This window comes from Urocitellus parryii, chromosome 3 (assembly GCF_045843805.1).
Source record: "Urocitellus parryii isolate mUroPar1 chromosome 3, mUroPar1.hap1, whole genome shotgun sequence".
NCBI classification, from domain to species: Eukaryota; Metazoa; Chordata; class Mammalia; order Rodentia; family Sciuridae; genus Urocitellus; species Urocitellus parryii.
This window is the reverse complement of record NC_135533.1, coordinates 105,294,417-105,304,835: the sequence shown is the minus strand read 5'-3', so window position 1 is coordinate 105,304,835 and position 10,419 is coordinate 105,294,417. Positions and strand designations below refer to the sequence as shown.

The following is a 10,419-nucleotide window of genomic DNA, read 5'->3' as shown; positions in this document are numbered from 1 at the left end:
TTCTTTAAGAACTCAGAGATAGGCAAATAAAAACTAAACAAAACAATTCTTGCTCTCAAGAAGTTCTCTCTCTCTCTCTCTCTCTCTCTCTCTCTCTCTCTCTCCTCCCCAAGGGATAGGCAAAAACAATAACAAAAACCAAAACAAATAAACAAAAACACAAACTCCCAGCAAGCCTAAGAACATAAGAATAAGTGCATGAATAATGGCATTTTAGAAGGTGATAAGTGCTTGTTGACAAGAGGATTGGAATAGGATAAGGAAGTTCCAGAGATAGGGGGATAGAAGTTGCATCTGAAGGTCTGTCCTAATCAAAAACTTGAAGATGGATAGTGTTAGTTACTGTGATTCTGAGCGTTTTAGTCAGCTTTTTCTCTGCTGTGACTTAAGGATCCAACCAGAACAAATGTAGAGGAGGAAAAATTTATGAGAGGGCTCACATTTCAGGGGTCTTAGTCCATAGAAGGCTGGCTTCCTTCCTCTGGGCTTGAGGTGAGGCAGAACATCCTGGAGGAGGAGTGTAGCAGAGGGAAGTGGCTCACATGATCACAGATCAGGGAGAGAAAGGTTCCACTCACCAGGTACAAAATATATACCCCACAGCCATACCCCCAATGAACCACTTCCTCCAGGCACACCCCACATGCCTCCAGTTACCTCGAAGTGAACCTCATCAGGGGTCAACTAACTGATTAGGTCAAAGATTTAATGCAATAATTTCTCCTCCAAACCTTTTTGCATTGTCTCACATGTGAGCTTTGGGGTGACACCACATCTAAACCATAACACTGGGGAAATTTAAGGTCCTGAGTCTTAAGGTGAGGAAGTCCTTGGGATGTACAGCAATAGCAGGAAGACCAGTATGGCTGCTGTAGAAGGGCAGGGAAAAATATAATAGAGATGAGGTTATAGAGAGTAGTAGCATAGGAGTCTTTGGGGCTGACCTAAGGATTAGTTTTGCCCTCGTTGGGAACTTGCCTCCTCCCCCTGAACTTTCACAGATTCCCATGGAAACAGTGGCCAAGGCAGGACCAACCAGCAGCCTTGGTGAATTTAACGCAGACATTGCTAAGTGTGTAACAGGATATGGAGGAGGGAGGTTAATCTACTGTGAGATTCTTACTGCTGAAAAATACTGTAAAATGAGAGATGGGTGTGGTGTCACATGCCTGTCATCCAGGTGATTTAGGAAACTGAGCCAGGAGAACCTGTCTCAAACAAGCAAACAAAAAACACTATAAGGCTACAACAGTCTTAAACTACATGATTCTGTCAACGTGAAAGAAGCTTGTTTTGATTTTTTGATACTGGAGATTGAACTCCGGAGCAACTCAACCCCCAAGTCACATCTCCAGCCATATTTTGTATTTTATGTAGAGACAGAGTCTGACTGAGTCGCTTAGGGTCTTGTCCTTGCTGAGGCTGGCTTTGAACTTTCAATCCTTCTGCTTCAGACTCCTGAGCCACTGGGATTACAGGCATGAGCCATTGTGCCCAGCTGGGAGCCTGTTTAAGAATACAGTTAGTCAAACTCCTTATAGCAGAGAAAATATTTGGCATTTGTTTTTTTTTTTTTTCGGGGGGGGGGCGGGGGGATTGGCTAACTTCCCTTAGCATTATCTTCTTCAGCTCCATCCATTTACCTGCAAATGATTCTTTTTTAATGCTGAGTAATGTTCCATTTTGTATATAAGCCACATTTTTTAAATCCATTCATCTACTGAAGGACATCTATGTTGGTTCCACAGTTTAGCTATTTGTGAATTGTGCTGCTATAAACATTGATATGGCTGTGTCCCTGTAGTAGGCCGTTCTTAAGTCCTTTGATGCAGTGGAGTGGGAAGGGAAGGGAGAGGGCAAGGGGGTTAGCAAGGATGGTGAAATGTGATGGACATCATTATCCAAAGTACATGTATGAAGACACGAATTGGTGTGAACATTCTTTATATACAGAGATATGAAAAATTGTACTCTATATGTTTAATAAGAATTATAATGCATTCTGCTGTCAAGTGTTTAAAAAATAAAATCAATTAAGAAAAATACAATTAGTGGGAGGTCTCCCAACTACTCGCCCATGCAGAACTATCCGGTATCTGAGTGAGGCCATCAGTGGCAGCAGCAGCACCCTCGAATAACTTTGGGCCACCCACCCTAGCAGAAATGGATGCTGCTCCCATGGAGGACACCTGGCAGCTCTCCAGCCACCACCTCTATCTCCGGACCCCCATCTGCCAACGTGTGGCTCCCCTAGTCGCTGCCATCTTGGGACTCCGCAGCAGTGGACATAGCCCTCTATGTGCAGTAGCCTGCCTGCACCTGGGAATTACACACAGGCTCTGAAATCAGCCCACACTGCAAGCCACAGAGCTCAGTTGCTGAACTCATCATCCAACCCCATCACCAGGATCCTCCCACCCGACCTGACACCCCACCGCTGAAACTAGGAGCCTCCATCTTGGGTCACCTTCATCACCATCTTCCAGGTACCCAGTTTCTAACTCCCCTTCTCCCCAGCAGCCACTAACCCGGCACAGTGACACCCTGGTACTTTCGCCATCCTGAGGGCACAGATACCAGCTAACAACAGACAACCCGACTTATTGGATGAGAAGGGAAGCAGGAAAGATATTGATCTCCAACCCAAACAAGCCCTGTGTCTTCCTTCAAGATTTTTTTTCCCTCACCCTCTCTCCCCCCACCTCACATCCCCAAAATATATAAAACCAAGTACTTTGCATGAATTAGGACTTTGAGGACTGGGATGTCTGAATAGTACATTATAGTTGTGTTGCACAGCCTTTTCAATTTTTTCCCACCAATTTCTGCTGTTTTAACATTTTTTATTTTTCTTGATATATGTGTGTTTGTTTTATGTACTCTACTGTCTTCCCACTTACTTGTCTACCCAAATTTACTTCCTCTCCTTTCTCCTGCTACTAACTTTCTTCTTTAGATTTCTCTTTCACACTTCCTAAGATATAACAACTCTAAATCCTCATCTCCTACCCCCTCAGCATATCATCCTACTCCTCACCCCTGAATCTTTGTCTACCATCAGAAACAGTAAACACTTTTACAAACCGATTGAGTAGATTGTAGATAATAATTGAATTCACAATATCTGTTCATTGTGACCAAACGTAAACATCTTATTAGTAAACATTTGATTTTAGGGTGTATATTGTTCATATTGGGATCTGATAACATTCTCCTTCACCTCAGAGGAGAGGTATTGGATCCCTACAGGGGCACTGTAAGCCTGTAGGGTAAAAATGATAATGCCTAGGATCCACAGTGCTAGAAGGGAAGACACACAAGCAATATGAAAAGACAAGGGAAGAGGGCTGGGGATGTGGCTCAAGCGGTAGCGTACTCACTTGGCATGTGCGGCGCACTGGGTTTGATCCTCAGCACCACATACAAATAAAATGAAGATGTTATGTCCACCGAAAACTAAAAAATAAATATTAAAAAATTCTCTCTCTCTCTCTCTCTCTCTGTGTGTGTGTGTGTGTGTGTGTCTGTCTGTCTGTCTGTCTGTCTCTCTTAAAAAACAAAAAAGACAAGGGAAGAAAGCTTCCCAAACAAATCAAGACACCACATTATTAGAATCCATGGCCAGCACAGCAGAAGATATGACAGAAAGAATTCAGGATGTACATAATTAAAATGTTCTGCAAATTAAAGGATAATATAAAAGACCAAATACAGGCAGCAAAAGATCATTTTGACAAAGAGCTACATAAACAAATATAGGAAGCAAAAGATTACTTTCAGTAGAGAGATAGAGATTCTAAAAACAAACAAACAAACAAACAAAAACTCAAACAGAAATCCTTGAAATGAAAGAAACAATAAACCAAATTTAAAAAAAAGAAAAAAGGTTTTTATTTTAAGGCATATACATTTATAAAATCTTCCAAAAAATATCCTCAATGTACAACTTCAAAGTATAAATATGAACATCCTCATATAATTAAACTTCAAGTCAGAATATTTTATAATGGGCTTATAAAATTAAAGAAATACTTAAATTCTTAAGTTGCAAACAGCTGGAGCTGGTGTCATGAAGTGATTTTAGAGATCCTTAGGATGAAAGGGTGTCTTATGGCTCTGGTGGTGGTGGTCACTTCAACCTATATGCATGATGAAATCGCAGAGAACCACATACACAGAGCTGTAAATCTCCAAATTTCCTATGTAATGTGAAAGTAATTGGGGTAACTCTTTCATCCTTATAGGAGATAATAAGCTAGAAAACGGATAAATGCTCTAATTTAATTATAACAAAAGGTAAAAAATGTTTTTATTTAAAAAAAGATTTTTCAACTTCTTGTTAGTTCAAAAGTAGGACATGTCCAGTAGAATTCCAACTTTAGATTTTGGATTTTCCTTTGTCCTGGACTAGAAATATATAGCACAACACCCTCTTGGTGGGGGCAGCAGCAATGAGTGGCAGCTCCCCATCAGTGACAGGATCATCAGGGGAAGCATGCAGCACACTGCAGAGCACTGTGCTTCTAGGCACATGGTGTGGTGGGTGCATTTTCAACTTAAGATGTTTTCATTTAAAGTAGGGTTAAGTAGAGGAGCATCTATCCTGCCAACCGGGCAGAGCTTGGGAGGCAGTTGAACATTTCTCATATGAACCATTATGGGAAATTCCTTTACAATGTATGGAAGAATGACAATTTAAATAAATGAGCTAAGAAGAAAGGTGACACTGTGTGAAGCAGTGTCGCCTGTTAATTTTTTGAAAAAACAAGTTTTAACCATCAACACAAAATTAAAACTTCCAGTCTTCCAAATACATTAGAAATATACAGTAATCACAGCAAAATTGACAATCAAATTTCACTCTAGTTGGAGCCAGAGCTCTTTACATATTTGAACTACTCTTGTTTTCACCTTTTCTTGCTATACAAATGTTTATCTAAGGCATAACTATATTGACAAAATCTGCAAGAAAAAGCTCTTCAATGTACAACTTCAAAGTATAAATATGTACATCCTCATAAACTTAAGTTTAAAGTCAGGATTTTTGTATAATGGGCCTATAAAAAATTAAAGAACTCTTATTCTTAAGTTCTAAACAGCTGGTGCTGGTGCAAAGACGTGATTTCACTGATCCTTAGGATGCAAGTATATCTGGTGGCTGTTGTGGTGGTCATCACATCAACCTATATGCATGATGAAATCACAGAGAACCACATTTGCAGAATTGTAGGGGACTGGTGTGGGAAATCTTGTTCTCAGCCTTTTGATACAAATTCTTCTAAAGATGATTAATATTTGCTTCAGGTCCATTTTGTGCACTATTAAAGAAACCACAAGTAGTACTTTGTTTTCTATTTGTAAATTGCTTGAGGTGAAAAGATAAACCACATGTCCCTATCCTAAAGAAGCTTGGAAATCAAATAAAGAAATGAGAAGCTGAAACTGAGAGAAAATTTAAAAATGAAAGAAAAAGCTCACTAGGTATATTGTCTTCACTTTTTATTTTTGTAAATTAAGATAAAAGATAAATCAAAACTTTCCAGCTTGTTAGGTGAAATCAAAGAAGGAAAAAAAGTAGATTATATAGCAAATACTTCTCTGACGTGCAATTTCTAAAAGCATTGAGAACATTTTATCAAAATTAATTTTATTAAAATTCATATTAAATTATATAATGAATATTAAATAATTTGATTTATATTAAAATTTATTTAAATTAATTTTATTAAACTAATCTTAATGAAATTTAAAAAATTTAAATATGAATCATAATTTAATATAAATAAATTTTATTAAATTAATACATAAAATTAAATTAATGAATTAAATTAAGTTAATGAAATTAAATTCATAATCAAATTAATAAATTAAATTAATGAAATTAATTCATATTAAATTATATGATTTATTTTAAATAATTTAATTTATATTGAATTTTATTTGAATTAATTTTAACAAAAATATTCTCAAGGGTTTTAGAAATTACAGGTGACAGAGAAGCATTTGCTACATAAACTGCTTTTTCACTTCTCTGATGTCACCTGACTTAAGCTAGAAACTTTAGATTTTTCTTTTATCTTAATTTACAAAAATAAAAAAGGTTTTTAACTACTGCTTTCTTAACTTTTTTATCTTTCAAACTTTGTATTAATTTATTTCTCTTTCCCACTTTCTTATCTTGATCAAATGTTTTTTAAATGTGTTTATAAGCATTATTGTAGGGCCCAGCAAAGTATGTAAACAGTCCAGGTATTTAATGATACATTCTTACAAATTAAAAAGGATGCATGTGATTATACTTTGGGTCTGACTGACAAAAGTCATCTTCCTTCTGGACATATGTAACATCTAGAAAATGAAATGAACGTCAAGTGACTTTTTTATAGAATGAAGTAAAATGGATAGGTGTCATAGTATTTGGATTAAAAGAATCTCAGAATTTATCCACTAAACTTCATGTTCAGGCCCTTCCCACTGAAATTTTCGTTTAGTAGTTATACAGTGTTTTCTTTTATAAACTAAAGAATTTACAACTTTTTGCTACATCATATTTTGTTTTCAGCTAGCCCAAATTCTGAGGTATGTATCTTTTTCATATGGGTTTCATATGGGTTGGATTTTTCTTCTATTCTGTCTGTTATATAAATGTATCATTTTTATCTTAATATAATTAAATGTAACAAATATAATCCTAGAAAAAGGGGTTGGAGCTATGGTTATTATTGCTGTTGATTACTTGATAGCATCAGAGCAAAATATCACATGAAAAAGAGGACTACGGTAAACAAAGAAAAATTTATTTTAAAACAGTGCTACAGCAAACAAACACACACTAAAAATGGGGAGGGGGAGACAAAATACCTGGTACTTCTATGTGCCAACTTTTTCTTTGTCCCTACAAGTACACCACTTGTTTTTGAAAAGGCCACTTTATAAAAAGAACAAAATGTTTATTTCTTCTTTAAAGTGCTAACTCATCTCTGGCTTGAGAATCACTTTGAATTGCTTTCAAAGGTCCTTTAGTACAACCCTGGCGCTATTGTCCAGCGACACTGGCAATGGTGTAAAGGTGGGCATGAAGTCTGAGATGGGATTCAAAAGGAGATTACCAGGTCCACCAGGTCCAAGTCCAGCTAGGCTAATCAGTGGCACAGCTGCAGAATGCGGTGCCAAGCATGGATTCACAGCCGCTCTTTTACCAGCTCTGAATTCTGCTGTGTCTGTCACACTTCTTGGTACATTGGCATGTTCTTTTCTCCTACCTCTGGAGTCTAGACAATTCATGGCACGAGCAGAAAGTTTTGGTGATGGAATGAATGAATGAGATTCTGTTTCCAGAAATTGGACAAAAAGTTCTGAAAAAGAACTCTTTAGCCCAGGTTGCTCATTTGGTGTCAAAGATGTGTTGGGGACACATTGGGATCCTCCTGCAAGCCATCCCGTCATCCACTTAGTAACACCACCATCATCTCCATTCAACAACTGCTCCATTTCCTCCTTTTGAATGCCCAGGATGCTTCCCATTAACCTTAACACTTTGGAATGCTGATTTTTCGGTGTCTGGAAATGCCCAATGAACAGGTTTCTCATTAGGGCTTTGTCCACTTTTCCTTCTGTGCCATTTTCTGAGTTCATCCATTTCTTTTGGGCATCGTCCAGTATTTCTCGTGGGAGCTCACTTTGTTCAATCTGTTCTTCCTTTCGATGGAACTGTTGTGTAAGTCTGGTTGCTGAATCCAACACACGGTTGGCTTCATCCAAGCGTTCCTGTAATAACAATGCCTCTCTTTCTAGATTTTCTGCCTTTTCCTTCCATTTGGTTGTATATTGTCTTTCCTTTTGTATTTCAGCGGAATACATAGCTTTTTTTCCTTGTTGGGAACGCTCTAGAGCCTTTTGCAGGTTAGTGAGTGACAGTGCATACTGCTTTCCTTGTTCCTGGTAGAGAGAAAGCTGCAGTGCATTCTCATCCCTCTCTTGGGAGAGGAAACGCACCTGTTTCTGCAGGGACTCTACCTGCACCCTGGCTTGATGACTTGCATTAAAAAAGGAGAGCAGCTTTTCCTCCAATAGTGTGACTTTCTCTCTCAGGTTCCTCTCTCTCTTCTCTGCAGCCCCAATTTCCCGGCTGTAAGAATCTTCTGATTCTAGGAGATGGCGCCTCAGGTTTTGTACCTCCTGCTTTAAGTGTTGAACCTCTTGCTCTAAGGTCCGGTTTGCCATCTGTTGGTGCTTTGGAGACAAGGTGACTTGGTCTCTCTCCTGCTGAAATAGGATGGTCTTCTTCTGCATGGATTCAAGTGCTTCTAAAAGCTGACTTAAGTCTCCGGCCTTGCCATTTTCTTTTTCTAGTAACAGCTGCTCAAAGGCAAGAGCTTGCTCCTTCATGGACTGGCACTCCTACTCTTGTTCTAGCAGGATCACAGAGAACTTCAAGTTGGTCTCTTGTGATGCTTGATATTCCATTTCTTTTTCTTGGGATGTTTCTATCATCTTTTCGTTTTTCCCTTTGAGTTGAGAAATGACCATTTCTAAATTTAATATTCTCTCTTTTAGATTTGTTATTGCTTGCCTCAACAACTCGTTTTCATTCACTTTGTCAGTGAGCTTTTCATTTGAAGAAAGAAACTGATCACTTTTGGCTTGGATAAAGAGGTCTTTTTCCTTCAGTAAAGTTTTTAACACATCTTGTTCTTCCTTGAGCTGTTTAATTTATGAATGCATTTCTTCATGTTCTTTGTTTTCTCTGTGGCAGCAGCTATTGCATCAGACAACCTGTGGTTATTTTCCTGGAGCATCCTAATGGTGGCCTCTTTTTCTTGCAGTGATTGTCTCAGCTCTTGGACTTCTGCTGACTGGGAGGTACGTGAGGACGCAGCCAAGGGCTGGGGTGGAATCATATCAAGTTTTCCTGAATAAGTTTTAGCCTGAAGAGCTTGTTGCGGGATAGCTTGAGTGAGTTTTTCAACTTCATCTTCAGACAGCTGATCAATCTGGTTGGTTAAAAATCTACTCTTTTCATTTACAAGTTGAATTTCAAGCTCCTGTTGTTGGATTCCTTTCACTCTTTTTACAGTTTCATGGTTACACTGGTCATGTTTTTCACTTCTGTTTTCTATACGAAGACTTTTAACTTTGGTTTTTTGAAAACTATCAGAATTGTCTGCTAGAGTGTTGTGTGTGTCTTCCTGCAACTGGGCTTTTATTTGTTCACTGGTTTTCCGCAAATTCCCAATTTCCTCATCTTTCTGCTCCATCACAGAAGGCTGCAATTGACTACATTCCAGCTTCAAGGTTTCACACTGTTCCATTATTTGCTGCTTTTCCACACTGAGCTGCTCTTTTTCTCTCTTCAAGACCTCTGTGTCATTTTGTGCCAAAGATAATTGTTCATTTATGTCTTTTAGTTGATCCTCAAGTTCTTGGATCTTCCTGGCAGACTCTAGTTTTTCAGTTTGTAGAACCTGAATCGTTTTTTGCAAGTCACAGATTTTAGACTCATCAGTTACTGTTACTCCCGAGTCACCTTGCTGTAACTGATTTTCAAGTTTTTTAATTTTTTCTTCAGAGTCATTTAGTTCCTCTCGATACCGGCGACTCATCTCGGCCAGTTTCTGTTGATGTACATTCTGCAAAACTGCAATTTCGCCTTGGTGATTATCAAGGTCTTGATTTTGGTTTTGTTCAAGTCGCTTAATAGTATTTTGTAGTTGGCAGATTTCACTTTGATCTGAATTATGTGTTGCCTGTGCCTGAGCAATAGCGCTCCAATGTTCAACTTTGAATTCAAGTCTTGAAAATTCAATTGACAGTCTGTTGATTTCTTGTTGTGCTGAAATGATGTCACTGAAGTCCATGTCATCACCAGGAAAAGCTGAACCATGACTGATGTCATGACCAAATGAAGACGGGGCAGTGGTGGATGGTAAACCACCAGCTCCTGAATGCAGTGGTTGGGCAGCTGACTTCAGTTGCAACAACTCATCCTCTAGTACAAACTGTCTTGCTTTCAGTTGCCTGATTTCGACTTCTTTCTGTGCCAGTTCATTTCGGTGATTTGCAGATTGATGTTGGATCCGTAGCTCAGATGCTGCATACCTTTCTTCCAGGTCAGTACAATAGTTTTTAAGTCTTTCATTGTCATATCTGATCATCCATTTGGAATCTTCAATGTTCTTTCTCCAATAACTAGGTAAACCTGCTTCTACATCCTCGAAATCGTCGAGAACCGCGTCCTCGGTGACTTTGGACTCATGGCCGGTGAGGGAAGCCAAGCTGTCCCCCACCTGACCCAAGGAGTGGCCCAAGCTGGAGCCTAGGCCTCTAAACCAGGATGACATCTCCCCAATTTCAGTGAGTCACCAGATCTGCTGAGAAAACCACCTCTGTCTCTATCCACCTCTGAAAACCACCTCTGTC

General features: G+C 38.8%; 1 pseudogene; it reads right to left on the bottom strand.

Moving 5' to 3' along the window:
- Positions 1–6,969: 6,969 nt before the first annotated feature.
- On the bottom strand, positions 6,970–10,340 carry LOC113197977 (thyroid receptor-interacting protein 11 pseudogene; annotated as a pseudogene).
- Positions 10,341–10,419: the final 79 nt, after the last annotated feature.